This window comes from Canis aureus, chromosome 5 (genome assembly GCF_053574225.1).
Source record: "Canis aureus isolate CA01 chromosome 5, VMU_Caureus_v.1.0, whole genome shotgun sequence".
In the NCBI taxonomy this organism is placed as follows: Eukaryota; Metazoa; Chordata; class Mammalia; order Carnivora; family Canidae; genus Canis; species Canis aureus.
Genome location: NC_135615.1, coordinates 26,887,582 through 26,899,601, shown reverse-complemented (window position 1 = coordinate 26,899,601; position 12,020 = coordinate 26,887,582). Strand labels below are relative to the sequence as shown.

General features: G+C 36.7%; 1 long non-coding RNA gene and 1 other non-coding gene across 3 annotated transcripts in view; both read left to right on the top strand.

The window, feature by feature from the left end:
* LOC144313864 (uncharacterized) overlaps positions 1 to 4,505 on the top strand; it is a 58,893-nt gene extending 54,388 nt beyond the window's left edge. Inside the window, exon 6 of one of the 2 annotated variants that reach the window (XR_013379489.1) lies at positions 1,689 to 4,505. This is a non-coding gene — a long non-coding RNA (uncharacterized LOC144313864). Of the gene's footprint in view, positions 1 to 1,191; positions 1,591 to 1,688 lie in introns of those variants that run through there. The other variant, XR_013379490.1, reaches the window with a different exon arrangement.
* A 3,524-nt stretch (positions 4,506 to 8,029) lies between these two features.
* On the top strand, positions 8,030 to 8,136 carry LOC144315071 (U6 spliceosomal RNA). The gene has a single exon (XR_013380872.1). It is a non-coding gene; the product is annotated as a U6 spliceosomal RNA (small nuclear RNA).
* Positions 8,137 to 12,020: the final 3,884 nt, after the last annotated feature.

The following is a 12,020-nucleotide window of genomic DNA, read 5'->3' as shown; positions in this document are numbered from 1 at the left end:
AAAAAAAAAGAAAGAAAGATGGAGAGAGCATTCCCTGACTTGAGGGACTAGTGTAAAGGGTATTGCAGAGATGAGGACAACTGAGCCAAGCTTTGAGGAAAGAAAAGCATTAGAGAAAGCAGAGTCATTCTAAATGAAGGCAATGATGAGAGCAAAAGCTTGAGGGAAAAACACAGCATGTCCATAGAGAACAGTAGTTTTCTTGTATTGGTTGGAATCTTAGATGCCTTATAGAAAATGATGACTGCGAAGGTACATCATTAGATTGGGGGAGTTTGATGGATGGCTTTGAATGCCAGGCTAAGCCATTTAAACCTAGTTTATTTGGCACTGGAGGACCACTGGAGGATTGCCAAAGTTTAGTAAAGATCCCCAAATCTGTAATGTTAGCCAAGACTTCACTGGCATCTCTTCTACAATACTGTATTTTGAAAAAACTAAGAGTGAGAGATGAATGAACATGCTCAGTATTGCCCATGGTAAGAGCAAGCAGACCTTAAACGGTAGGATGTACAGTTTTCTATTTGCAGTTTTTAGGAGGTATCTCAAAAGTCCACGACCTATAGTAAATTGTGGTTTTTATGAGGCACTGATCTTAATCACAGATAAGTAGTCTCTGGTAAGGAAACCAATCTCTCATCATTCTCACCTCAAAGCTGTAATTGTCCAATTTAGTTTTTGTAGCGGCTCAGAAAAGTGAGTATTATGGTTTCCATTTAGTAGCTGGGAATGTTTGCTATAGTAAAATGTGTGAATTTGGGTATCAAGGAGGATCTTGAGTTAAATCTCTAGTGACCGTAAGGAAATACTTTAATAAGTGGTGAGGTCTCATTACTATCCTTCAAACCTCTTTTGTTACAATTTCTCCTCCCTTGACCAATTGTTCCTTAAGAAAATTAACTACTGGGATGCCTGGGTGGCTCAGGGGTTGAACGTCCGCCTTCGGCTCAGGTCGTGTTCCCAGGGTCCTGGGATTGAGTCCCTTAATGATCTGCTTATGTCTCTGAGTCTCTCTGTGTCTCTCATGAATAAATAAATATTTTTTTAAAAGAAAGAAAGAAAATTAACTCCTCTGCAGTATGAATTGGGGTTGAATGCTGGCAGAAGAGGAGGAGAGCATTTAAAGCAGCCTGCTCCAGGGTGCCTGGATGGTTCAGTTGGTTCAGTCTCTGATTCTTGGTTTCCACTCAGGTCATGATCTCAGGATCCTGGAATGAAGCCCAGCATTACGCTCTGTGCTCAGTGGGAAGTCGGCTTGAAAATTCTATCCCTCTGCCCCTCCCCTAACCCATGCATGTGCATGTGCTCTCTCAATCTCTCTAAAATAATAAATCTTTTTAAAAAATGAACAATAAAAAATAATAAATCAGCCTGCTCTGATAAACAGCTATGCATCTATTCATGCTGCCCACCCCCACCCCCTGAAATCCCTTTTCCATTGAATTCACAAAACCCACTCATTCATTAAATGAGACTTCCTCTATGTTTCCAGATCTGGCCCTTTTCTCCTAATAGTAACCTCCTAACCTCCTAATTATTCCTAAGTAGGTGAGTGTCTTTGTCATTGTTGCATGCTCAATGATTATTACAGTGCTGGCACATTATAGATACTTTCTTTCTTTTTGTCTTTCTTTTTTTTTTTATTTTTTGTTTGTTTGTTTGTTTATTGTGGGATTCTCCAAATCCAGACCTTGAAACAGAGATTCAAGTATGACTTTGGCTGCAGTAACTTCTTGCTATATATGGCTCATGAGTCAAAGGAAACAAAAGAAAAATACTATTGGGACTTCAAGACAAAAAGCTTCTGCACAGCTAAGGAAACAATCAACAAAGCTAAAAGGCAACCTTCAGAATGAGAGAAGATATTGGCAAATGACATATCTGGTAAAGGGTTAGTATCAAAAATATGTAAAGAACTTATCAAATTCAACACCCGAAAATAAAATAATCCAGTTGAGAAATGAGCAGAAGACATGAATACTTTTCCAAAGACATACAAATGGCTAATAGATACATGAAAAGATGCTCAAAATCACTCATCATCATAGAAATAAAATTCAAAAATACAATGAGATATCCCTTTGCACCTGTCAGAATGGCTAAAATTCAGAGCACAGGAAACAACAGGTGTTGGTGAGAATGGAAACTGATACAGTCACTCTGGAAAACAGTATGGAGGTAAAAAAAAAAAAAAATGATTTCTTTATTTGAAAGGCATGAGGATTACCAGTGTGGGAGTGGAGAAGAAATACAGGAACAGGAAGACAGCCAATAAAGGGTGTGTTGTTAAGCCAGCTTCCACAGCAAGCAATGGGAATTTAATCCTAGCAGGCAACTTTAGGAAATAGTTTAAAACACACCCCTTAGATTACACCAGCTCAGAGGTGTGTGAGCTGGGATTTTATAAAGCAATTCCCAACATTGGGCTTTGCTTTACACTCCTAGGGTGTGAGTTCCATGGCACCTCTCGCAGACGTGCAGGATCTCTGGACAGAAGGACCCATAGTAATGGGAGAAAATTCCTCAGGCAGGAGATGCAGATAATGCTTTTGACATCAGCCAGGTATAGAGATTTGGTAGGGCCAGAGGGACATGGCGGGGGGCATAGCCAACATTTGCCACAGTGTGCATTAAATGGTTGTTGTTATCATAGCAAGCAACCAGCTAGGAAAAGTGCAGAAGACTGCAGTTGAGCCACCCATGCTCTGGTTAAGGATGATAATGAGTTTTGTGTCTCTGCTGAGGTGTCATGCTCCAGTGGAGAGAGCCCTGTGCACAACACCGAAATGCAAAACGCCAGCCTTTTTGTATAGGAGAGATTCTCCTAACCCACTTGTCAGGAGGACAGGAGCACTGGGCTGATTTTAACAGTAGAGCTTGTGTCAACTCAGGCACGCTCCCTGACCTTGCCACTGGACAACTTGATTAATTGTGAACAAACGGTCACAGAGAAGTCAAACAGAAATGGAAGGGATGAGAAAAGCTAATGAGCCATAAAAGATCCTGAAACAGCCTGAAAACGAGTCTGATAGTCCTTTTTCCTTTAAATAATAATCATTTGCGATGATCAGGAATTTCTGCTTATGATACAGATAGTGGAAATTTAGGGTTACCCCTTCTTGCGATTCATAGAATCCTCCATAATAGCCGCCTCCATTTAGTTGGCCAAAGATTTTGTCAGTCACATGTAAATGTATAGATGAGGAAACAGAGATTCCTTGTCAGTTTTGATTCTGAGTTTTGCTGAGCAGTAGTTTCAAATTTTAACTTCGATGTCAAACAGACTTGGGTTTTGATTCCTGATCCACCCTTCACTTAGTTACTTACCGTGTCACTTTGGGCAAGTAGCTCAAACTCTCTAACTCCCAGTTTTCTCATCTGTCAATGGAAGATGTGAAGGTGATACTGCATACACCCCTGAGAATTAACATAATGCATGTTAAGGTTTATTGCCCTGAAATATAGTAAGAGATCAATAGTTTTAATGCTGGTGTTCCTGTGGTTGTATGTGTAGTCAAAATGGTGGCAACATGGTTGTATTAATTGTGGTATCACTGGTGTACTATTCCTTTCCATGGCTGAATGCACTGGAATGAACATGGACTTTGAAGGAAAACAATCCTGAATTTTAATTCTATGTATGAATGTAGCTGTGTACTATTTGTTTGTAAGAATTACACTAGGAAATGCTTACCAAACACCAACTTGTATTTGGAACTGAATAAAAATTAACAGCTCAATAAACATGAGCTCATGAGCTTCCCTTCCCCCATCCCTCTGTTTCCAAAGGTGAGTGGTTCTTACAGAGTATTTGTATGATATTTTTTGTTAACTTTTTTTTTTTTTGATAATTCTAGCATGGAAGAAAATGTTAAGCATTTCATCTGTACTGCAAACTATTTGACAGTAAGACTGAGGCAGTCTTTCCCATCAAGTGGTAGTTCATTCAACAAAAATAATTTAAGTCTCAGGGAATGTGACAAAAAACAAATTTGTGAGTCTGGAAAGTATGCCATGACCCCAAATTAAAAACTTGGGTAAAACAACCTCATCACCATGATGGGGAATAGAAGACAGGTTAAATAGATGAAATCTATAAATACAGTTTAGGGTTGACTCAGAAAAATTACACATCTAAGACCATGAACACGATGTGAAATATGCTTTTTTTTTCATATGTAACCCTTTGGGTAGGAGAGTGGCTTTTCACCCTGTTTTACCACTTTACAAAACAAAATAATCACTTGTAAAGGAAATTTGGCAGTGGAAAATTGTTTTGTTTGAAATCATAGAGGTGGATGTTTTTTCTGTGAGGTAAGGACTTTCATAATTCATTAGGTGATAAAAACTCATATTAGGTTGTGCCCAGTCTACCTCACAATTTCAACATGTAATTTGTCTGCTGTGATAAGAGTTGTCTTAATACTTTTATGGTAGAAGTTGCTGCCAGTATAAAATTACAACTTGGCGTTTCATGAGAGTATGCATTATCCTAATACATTTTTGGTACCACTTTCATTACATAAAATATTTTATCTTCTAAAAAAATTGAATCATCCTAATTTCCTGCTTTCATGGTGTGTTTTATTATAGTAAATGTTATTAATGTTTTTACATGGATTATTTCATACCATAGGATGAATATCTTAATTTGAATTAAACTTTAAAAAAAATGATGAGCTTCAATTAAATGAATAAACAGTCTGATGTGGGCTCTAATTTCAGCCATCGTATGTCTCAAATAAGTTTATAACTGTTATTTGGTGGTTCAGTTCCTCTATCAATAAAATGGAGCTTTTTTCAATATATTCTATAGGAAAGCTTCCTGCCACTCCAGAAAGCTAGAATTAAAACTCAAGATTGTTTTTCTCCAAAATCAATATTTTTTCACTTGTCCTAGGTAACCGAAGGGAATAATCATCTTTTCAAAGTCTTTCTATGTATGTGTTTTTCATGAGGAAGAAAGTCTAGGTAATATTTAAAGCTAGGAGAGTCATATCCACATGCTTGTATATTATTTCTCTTTGTCTCCATCTCAGTTAGAGGTGTTAACACATAAAATCACCCTTCTTCTCAATAGAATGCAAACAATGAACCAAAGAAACCTATTTTTATTGACTAATGATGAATACTTCTGGTTTTGGCAAATTACAGTTAAATAGCATGGCAGACATTTCAACTGTTCAACTTGCATTTACTACTTCTTTCTAGTGTACCATAGGTTTATACTTCCACATTCCCTTCCATAACCTGACGAGGAAATTAGGCATAAATATGGGACTGTTAGTGGAAATGATGAGTGTCACTTGCAGGTAGAAGTTCTTCATTGCTGGGACAGAAATCTCCACCTCTCCTCTTTTACTGTTACGAGTATTTGTGAATGCCTGTGGTAGCATGGAGGAGTAACATTGAGCCTAAACATGGAAGTCACTGGTCCCAGCACATGGCCTCAGCCCCCAATAACTCTTGCCTGTATAAGTCCTTAACGTCATTGTCTTAAGGCCTTGAAAACTTTGAATTCTTTATTATTGCAGGATAACTCAACCAATCCTGACTAATGAATATGGACATGAAACATACTGACTTTTTTGTTCCAAAAGTAGCACTTTTAATATTGTGTACATAGATGCTGCTTCAACATTCAAGCATTGCAATAAAAAAGGTCAAATTCCATAATTTTGAAATCACTTGCATCTCTCCCTCTTGAGGCAATATTCTAATAGAAATATGAAGAAATATAAACTCTTGATTCGATTTTCTCATCTCTAAGTGGAAGGCCAAACTTCATAATCACATTATCAAAAAAGAAACACAAATAATGAGTGTCTTACAGGACTCTAAATAGATGAAAGCTATTTTTCAATTGCAAACTATTTTTCTCACATCATGATAGTTGAAGAAAGTTTCTATCAAGTCCTTAGGATTTTAGAGTGAGTTTCTCTTACACTCAAAGTGCCATTTCATTTCCAACATACGAATAATATTTCATAAATAAAATGAAGCTTATGTGTATTTATTTGTTGCCACATATTAAAATGGTGCTTATTTTTTCATCATATTAGGAAGTTGTATTTGGAATATTCTGTCTTAAGCTACAGACTATGTGATATACTTAAAATGCTTGTTGTAGGGCTCTTATTAGCATCTCAAAGATAGAGGCATTTCCCTCTTAAGCACCTGAAATTGTAGGGAGTGAATCTTGATGTTGTCAAAATATATTAAAACACCATGGACAGAAAAGATAAGTAATAATTTCAAATAAAAGCCCTACATCAAAAGTTAGAAGGGCAGATGCTCCAATTTGCAGATTCTGTAGTATATCTTTACTATGAAGCTAGTTTTTATGAAGGTAATTGTATGAATCACATTCCAGTGTTTATACAGTAAAGATTGGTTTATTTTATCATTAAGGATTCTTCTTTGCCAATGTTTAATACACTAGTTAGATTTTATATTAAATGAAAAAAATCTTAATTCTTGCTATGTTTTTTCCTCTATGGCTAAGGTTCTCCTTCATGTGGTATATATACATATATTTCATAATTTTTCATTTCTAATCATGAATATTTAAAATCTTAAGAATTCAACAATCACTCTTTTTTTTGGAGAGAAGGGATTATTTTCTAAAGAAGTAAATTTGGAGGAATGTTATTGAATACTACCTCTATATTGTTAAGTATCTTCTCATTATAAATGTAAAGCACACTAAAAAAAGAAGTAAAGCATGCTTATTTTTAATATTTATTTATTTATTTAAGATTTATTTATTTACTTGAGACAGGGGCGAGAGGAGTAGAGGGAGAGGGAGAGAGAAAGTCAGACACCTTGCTGAGCACAGACTCCAACACAGTGCTTGATCTCACAACCTGAGCTGAAATCAAGAGTAGGACATTTAACCAACTGAGCCATCCAGGTGCCCCTTAATTTATAGCATTTAGAAATTTTAAAAAGTAATAAAAAGAAAAGTTAAATATAAATAAAAATAATAATAGCCAACACAAACTGGGCACCTATTTCTCATAAAATCTCATATAATCACACTATTTACGAAAACACAATTGGCATTTCCTCTGTCCTATTTCCTAAAGGTTGATCTTATTTTCTGTATAGATTTTTACCCTGCAATCTCTATTTTGAAGACAAATTTATACATTTAATTATTCTTTGAAATCAAGATTTTGGAAGACATTTAATATTTCATAACTTCGTATACCTGAAATGGTATGTGCATTCATTTCCCTATACTTACACATTTAAATTATTTCATGTTTATAATTAATGATGTATTTAATATTCTTATATATTTATCTTTGAAGATAAAGATAAATGAGGTATATATGCACTTTAACATAATAAGGGCCACATATGACAAGCCCACAGCTAACATCATATTCCATAGTGAGAAGCTTAAAGCTTTTCTTATAAGGTCAGGAACAAGACAAAATGCCCACTGGCACTACTTTAATTCAACATAGTATTAGAAGTCCTTGCCAGAGAAATTAGGCAAGACAAAGTAATAAAAGGCATCCAAACTGGAAAGGAAGAAATAAAACTGTCACTATTTGCTGATGACATGCTATTATTTAGCAAATCTTAGAGTCTCTATCGAAAAACTGCTAGAACTAACAAAAAAATTCAGTAAGGTTCAAGAATACAAAATAAATATACTAAAATCTGTTGTTTCTGTACACTAATCTTGAACTATCAGAAATCAGAATTAAGAAAACAATCCCATTTACAATTTCATCAAAAGGAATACGAACAAATTTAATCAAGGAGTTGAAAGGGCTGTATATTAAAAAGTACATGGTGTTAATGAAAGAAACAGGAAGACACAAATACATGGAAAGACATTTCATGTTCATGAATTAGAAGAATTGATATTATTAAAAGCTCCAAACAACCAAAGCAATCTACAGATTCAGTGCAAACCCTATCAAAATTCCAATAGTGTGTTTCACAGAAATAGAATTGGTATAGAATCACATAAGATCCCAAATAACCAAAGCAATATTTAAAAAGAGGAATAGTGCTCACTTTGGCAGCACATATACTAAAATTGGAATGATATAGAGAAGACTAGCATGGCTCCTGCACAAGGATGACATGCAAATTCATGAAAAGGAGGAACAAAGTTAGAGGCAACACTCTACCAGATTTCAAACTTTATTACAGACTAATAGTAATTAAAACAGTGTGGCATTTGAATAAAAACAGACTCATAGATCAATTGAACAGAAGAGAATACAAGAACAAGCCCACACATATGTGGTCAATTACTTTATGACAAAGGATATACAATGAATACAGTCTCTTCAATGAATAATATTAAAAAAATGGACAATAAGTAAATGAAATTCGACTCTTTTCTAATGCCATACACAAAATTTAACTCAATATGGATTTAAGACTTGAATGTAAGATTTGGAATTATTAAACTCCTAGGGGAAAAAAAAACATAGGTGGCAAGTTCCTTGACATAGATCTTGATAATGATTCCTTTTTTTTTTTTTTAATCTGGTACCAAAAGCAACAAAAGCAAAAATGAACTGTGAGGCTACATCAAACTAAAAAGATTTTGTAAAGCAAAGGAAACCATCAACAAAATGAAAAGGCAACCTACAGAATAGGAGGAGATATTTACAAATCATATATCTGATAAAGGATTGATATCCAAATTACATAAAGAATTCACACAGCTTTATACCAAAATCAACATATAACCAGTTAGGAAATGGGCAGAGGACCTGAGTAGACATTTTTTAAAAAAAGAAAAAGATTTTATTTATTTATTCATAAGAGATGCAGAAAGAGAGGCAGAGACATAAGCAGAGGGAGAAGCAGGTGCCCTGAAGGGAGCCTGAGGTGGGACTTGATCTAAGGACCCTCAGATCATGACTTGAGCCAAAGGCAGACAGCCACTGAGCCACCCAGGTGCCCTTGAATAGACATTTCTTCAAAGAAGACATAGAGGTGGCCAACAGATACATAAAAAGATGCTCAAACATCACTAATCATCAGGAAATTGCAATACCACAATGAGGCATCACCTCACACCTGTTTGAAGAATTATCATCAAAAAGTCAAAAAAAAAGTCAATAAACAACAAGTGTCGGTGGGAATGTAGAGAAAAGAAAACATGCACTGTTGATGGGAATGCAAATTGATACAACTACTATTAAAAGCAATATGGAGTTTCCTCAAAACTTAAAAAAAAAATAGAACTACCATATGATCCAGCAATTTCACTTTTGGGTCCTTATTTAAAGAAAACAAACACTAACCTAAAAGATATATGTGCCTCCATGTTCATCTCAACATATAATAGCCAAGATTTAGAAATAGCTCAAGTGTCCATTGATGGATGAATGGATAAAGAGATCATGATTTATATATAAACAATGCCAAAAGAAGGAATGAAATATTGCCATTTGCAACGACATGGATGGCCCTTGAGAGCATCATGTTTAGTGAAATAAGTCAGACTGAGAAAACAATTACTGCATGATCTTTCTTATATATGGAATCTAATTTAAAAGTAAGATAAACTAAGCCTCATAGAGTCAGACAGAAATAGATTATTGGTTGCCAGAGGCAGAGGATGGTGGTAGGAAGAATGGGTGAGTTGTGGTTTTGTTTTTGTTTAAATAAACGGAATGATTTGTGATAAATGTCATTTACATGAGAACAAATAAAATCAAATACTTAGGTACAAATACTTATATACAGGATCTATATGTGGAAACTACAAAACTCTAATGAAAACAATAAATGGAAGCATATTATCTGTTCGTGAATTGAAAGACTGTGTTACTAAAATGCCAGTAAAATACCATTCAAAATCACAAGAAGCTATTCTATAGATATTTATTTTAAAGATTTATTTGTTTATTTATCAGAGAGAGAGAGAAAAAAAATGCATGCATAAGCATGCAGAGGCAGAGGGAGAAGCAGACTCCCCACCAAGCAGGGAGCCTATGTGGGCTCCATCCCAGGACCCCACGATCATGACCGGAGCCAAAGGCGTCTGCCAACAAACTCACTGAGCCACCCAGGCACCCCTATTCTGTAGATTTGACACTTATTCTGCAGTTCCATTAATGAAGATAACACAGTGCAGCAAAATAAGAGAAACACAGACCATTGGAAAAGAAAAGAGAACCTAGAACTATGCTCACACAGACATAGTCACCTGATCTCTGACAAAGGGGCAAAAGCAATTCAATGGAAAAAGACTTTTTTCAAGACATGATACTGGAACATTCATATGCAAAAAACAAACAGAGTATACACACAGATCTTGCACCTTACACAGAAAGTCCCTCAAGTTGGATGTAGACTCTGAAGACACAAGATGGACTCCTATTCAAAATTTGGTTCAGCTGTCAGGATTGAAAAACCCATATCTGCAGCAAGAGAAAATGAAATATTTGTTACTTACATATGAGACAAGGAGTGGGGTAGGACAAGGAGCAGAACAAGCTTTCCTGCTGTAGCAAAGATAGCTTGAGAGAAAAAGAAGAGCATATGAGCTTGGGATTTTTGTGGTGCTAGGGTATGGGCCTGTGTGGTGACATCCTGGTTAAGTGATGAAAAGCAGTAGTTTTTCTATGGGTTCTGTCACAGGCAGTGGTATGATGAACTGCCAGGGCAGTTCACTTAGTTGATCCCAAGGAGCGGCCCAGCTAGCCAAGGGATCTGAGAGAGGAGTGACCTCCTCTAGCAACATGATGATTGTCAGGATGCTGAAGACAAGGCCACCACCTCACAAAGATAGCAGCAGTATGCCAGAAGGCCCAGATTTGGCTTTATGTTATAGCAAGGATGCTTCTATGACTATCTTGTGCTTCTGTGATCTAACATGTAAAGGGCAGCTGGATACAGAGAGCGGTAAGCTCTCATAAGATGAGAACCTCTTAAAAAAAAAAAAAAAAGACGAGAGCCTCTATTTCCCAGAGAGCCCAGTATACTGTGACCACAATTGCCACTCTCTTGGCACATAGCACAGGGTAGTTTCTTGCAGCAGAAGCCCACAGACAACTAATGGGCATTATGAGTGGTCCAAAGACTCTAAGAGGTGTGAAAGGAGTTTGCTAAAGTTTTGACAATGAAGGTACCTCTCAGGGCACAACTGTATTGCAATTTTGGACAGATTTTTAGATGGGCTTCCATTCAAGGTGGGCCAGTTTGCAAGTAATAGGGTAAATGAGCTTATGTAAAATTTACAAACACTGAATACAATTTGCCTACGGATCCCCCCCAAAAAAAAACCTAAAAAATGGGAACGTGTTTTAACATTTTGGGTGTTGAGAGGTTAATAGCAGTTTCTAGATAGTGGAAGGGATAAAACAGTCCTGTGTTCACCACCAGCTAAATCCTTGGGAAGCTAATCAAAGTGGCGAAACCTTGTACTGTGTTCAGAGTAACGCCCCGTTCCCTTGTCAGGAGCTCCTTTGTGAGTATTTGTGTCTCAAATCAGTGTGTCAAATGAATCTCCTCGGAGGAGGATGTCATCGATATAATGTCCTATCTGTGCTTCAGGAGAAAAGGTAGGTGCAGGTAAGAGCTTGCCTGCAAAGGTTGTGGACCTCATGTGTAACTGGGGAAAGGAGTACTGCGCCCCTTTGGAGGTGAAGGCAAAATGCAGCTGAGTAACTGGTGAAACAGGCACTGAACAGAGCATATCAGCCGGATCTATAGTAGTTACCAAAATAGCTGCCAATTGGATGGAGTCAGTAATTTGAATAATATTGGCTAGGAGAAACTTAATGCATGAAACCACATCAAATGGTGGTAATCCACACTGAGGCATCTGATCCGTACTTTCCATGTTTAAGAACAGGTAAAATCAGGGGCCCCTGGGTGGCTCAGTCAGTGAAGGTCATGACCTCAGGGTCCTGGGATCAACCCCACATTGGGCTCCCTGCTCTCCAGGGACCCTGCTTTTCCTCCCTCTATCACTCTCCCAGGTTCTGTTCATTCTCTCTCTCTCTCTCTCTCTCTCTCTCAATCTCTCTCCC